Source organism: Taudactylus pleione, unplaced genomic scaffold (genome assembly GCF_031769625.1).
Source record: "Taudactylus pleione unplaced genomic scaffold, aTauple2 ptg000546l, whole genome shotgun sequence".
Taxonomy (NCBI): domain Eukaryota; kingdom Metazoa; phylum Chordata; class Amphibia; order Anura; family Myobatrachidae; genus Taudactylus; species Taudactylus pleione.
Window position 1 is genome coordinate 3,987,818 of NW_028284948.1, and position 3,973 is coordinate 3,991,790.

Below are 3,973 nucleotides of genomic sequence, written 5' to 3' on the forward strand. Positions count from 1 at the left end.
GGGTTCACATCTTCTAATCTCATGGTGGAGAATCATCTTAACCAGAGCATGACAGCTTCATTGTGTATGTACTGATCCTCGCAAATGTTCAGAACAGCAGAATTGGGGCCTCAGGAGTGTAAAATTTAATTGGACCATCCAGGTCCTTGTTGTAAAGCATTTCCCCCTCCTGGACTGAGCTTTGCTGCTAGAGACCTTTGTACATCATTGCCGCAGCTGGGATATACCTCTGTCTGCGATTGCTATTGGAGCCTTTTATTTTTTCCTCTGTGTAATCTTCATTGCTGTCAGTGCCCTCTCTATTTGAAGGCTGAAGTTGGAATTTGCTATTGGCGCATGAGAACTTCTGCATGCTACAGTCACTGAGCAGTGCTGTGTCTTGTGGCTACCACTACATATGTGCTGGACTGAGGTGTCATTCAGCTGGAGCACATTCTGGTAACTACACATCCACCATCTAATTGTGTTTGAGAACAGACCATTTTAATACTACTGACTACAGTTATTATTGGGACTGATTAGTTGATGTTAGAGATGTGCACCGCACCATTTTTTCTGGTTCTGGTTCTAATTCATTGTCCAGTTTTGGTTTTGCCAAAACACTGTTACTAGTTTTGGTTTTAGATTTTTTCCAAATATTGACAAAACAGCTAAATTCACATAATTTGAGCCTTTGTTTTGTTCCTAGAGTATTATTAACCTCAATAACATTAATTTCAACTCATTCTCAGTCAAGTTTGACCACTTCACAGCTCACAATACTGTTTTTATCCAGTTTAGATCAAAAGGTTGCACAGAGCTAGCTGGCTGACTAAACTAAGCAACTGCAGTGGGCAGCACAAACACATGGCACTTCAACTTCCAACAAATGTTTTCATTCATCAAGATGTCTGAGGGAGCTGGAGTATGTATGCAGTTGAAGGCAGGGAAAGTAAATAACATTTTTTGATTACGAAACAAATTTATGAGGGAGGAGGGGAGACCATGGGTGAACAAGAAGTCCCATGTTTTGTCAACAAAATCAACTTGGTGGTTCAGAATTTTTTTTTTAAATTAAAGGGGCATGCAGGAGTTGCTGTCAGTGGTCATAAACATTTCTAGACATTTTCGGCATTCAGCAACCCTATGTCAAATTTCAGCTGCTGTGGCAGCTCAATTTCCAACATCGCGTATTAAGGAACAGATTTTTATTAATAAAAAAATCTGAGGGAGATGGAATATGTATGTAGTTGAAGGCAGGACAAGGAAGGGTTGATTCGTAGGAAATTTAATTTAGTTTTGGATTCCAAAACAAATTTATGAGGGAGGAGGGGAGGCATTTACATTAAATATTTTAATCATTCACATCAGTCCTTGCCCCAGTTGAGCTCTTCGGTGGTTTCAATTGTTTTTAAAAAACTCAAAGAGGCATGCAGGAGATGCTGTCTGTGGCCATAAAAATATCTGGGCATCTAGGAAACAATGTCACTGCAGTGGCAGACAGGATGTCAGTTTAATTAACTAATAAATAATAAACTATACAACACCAAGAAAGAACCCCAGAATGCTTTCATTAATCAAGAAGAGGCCAGGGGAGATGGAGTATGTATGTAGTTGAAGCCAGGGAAAGGAAGGGTTGGTTCATAGTAAATTAAATTTAAGTTTTGGATTTTGAAGCAACTTTATGAGGGTGGAGGGAAGACGTTTACAAAGAACATTTACTCATTCACATCAGTCCTTGCCCCAATTGAGTGCTTTGGTGTTTCCAAAGGGGCACGCAGAAGATGCTGTCTGTGGCCATAAAAATTTCTGGAAATTTTTGGCATTCATCAACTGCATGTAGAAGATTTCAATGGCTGTGGCAGTTCAATTACCAACATGGTACCGCTACAGTAGGAAAGAGAATGGCACTGCAGTGGTAGACAGGATGGCAGTATAATAAACTGTAACAATATGTTTGTCATTTACACAAAAAGACAGTCAGCAATGCCCCAATCAGTGCAGAATGCAAAGAAAAGAGGTGCAAGATGGAATTGTTCTTGGGCCCTCTCACCAACAGGAGTAATGCTATTGTTGCACCTGCCCATTTTGATTCTTAAATGGGTGGAAGAACTAATTAAATTAAATTAATGTGGCAGTAAACAAACAGAAGCTCTGAACAGGAATGGGGCAGAGGTATTATTAAAGTCTGGTACTAAACATCTCTCATCATCATGCTTCTAGGGTTATGGATGGGAAGGCTGGGAGGGGAGGGGAAAGACATCTCCAGATACCATCACAAAATATTCTCTCCATTTGATGCTTGAGTTGCATCTGACCAAACATAGCTGTTATGATCAAGGAAAGCCAAGGCCATCTATTGTTACACATTGGAATGAAAATGTAAGAAAAAAGGCAACCAGATTGGTATCTACAAATCAAGGTTGAAAAATGGCATAAGAGTGTTTTGCAAGTATATCTATTTGTGATTTAAGTTCAAATAAATACATGAAACAAAAAAAAGTAACCATCAGAGCAGTGGCACGAAGGCATGGCAGTTTTAAAAAAAATATATAGGACATCTATTAAACATTTTCCACACAGCAGTAGCAGACAGGATGGCAGTTTAATAAACTATAAAAATTTCAGTCAGCAATGCCTCAAACAGCTTATAAGCAAAGAGGTGCAAGATGGAATTGTCCTTGGGCCCTTCCACCCACCCTTATGTCGTATATATTAAACAGGACATGCACAGTTTAACAAACCAATAACTAGCGACAGAGAATACCACTTATGGCTGAAGTGTTTGTTTTGTTTGGGCCCACACAAAACAAGCTACCAATGGGCATAAATCAGCTAACAGTATTGTTAATCCTCTCTACAGTTGGAACTGGAAGAGGTCATTCTCATCATTTGATTCCTGACCCTCATCAGTGTTTACATCATCCTTACACAATATTAATCCATGCCCACTGGAATCTACCATTTGACGTACCTCTGTATTTTTTTTTTCGTAATTGGTGGTAAAGGTCTTTCTCATGAAATTTCCAGTTTTTGAGAAAGTAGCCTCCTTCGCCGATTGCAGATAAGGTTCCCAGCAGTGCTGAAAAAATGTTCTGAGTACACACTGGAGGGTGGGCAGCTTAGGTAATGCAAAGCCAATCAGTACAAGGGTCTACAAATTTCCTTTTTTGACTTTTCAGTAGTCAAAGACTCTCTATGATATGCCTACTCTTCCACCATTCTTTGGATGGTGACCCTATCAGATGGAGTCATGGAAGCAGTGTAACTAATTTTCGGCAATCCTTTTAGACCTGACCAGATGTCACAATGTTGTGTTGACTTCTCTGCATCACCACTGGGTCTTTTGGGAAAGCTGAGTTTTTTCCTGGAAGCTGCCAGAAAAACTTAAGGAGGAGATGTCATCATGTCATGTACCACTTGAGCTGCCAACTTGCTCACCAGAACCTCTTTGCATCACTAGATCTGGGTCAGGTGAAAAGAAAGACACAAAGTATGAAATGAAGCTAGGATCAAGCACAGTCGTCAAATTGTAGTGATCCAATTTGAAGATATTGGCAACCCTTGGATCCTGGTGAAGTGAACAAACGACTTGATCTACAAGTCCAACATACTTGGCAGAATCGCTTTTTTAATCTCCTCATTCAATTTCTCCAGCTAATTTTCCAGAAGCCTAGTTAGGGGAATTACCTGACTCAAGCTGGCAGTGTATGAACTCACTTCACAGGTGGCTACTTCGAAGGGTTTGAGCATCTTGCCCAAGACTGAAAGCATTCTCCACTGCAATGGACTAAGGAACACTCCCCCTCCTCTCTCAATGTCATGGCTTGTTGTATAGCTGTAGATGGCTTTTTGCTGTTCATCCATCTGCTGAAGTATATAAAGGGTGGAATTCCACCTGATTACCACCTCATGCTTCAGTTGGTGGCAAGGCAAATCCAACTGTTCTTGCAGCTGCTACAATCTCCTGCATGCTGTGGCTGAATGGTGAAAA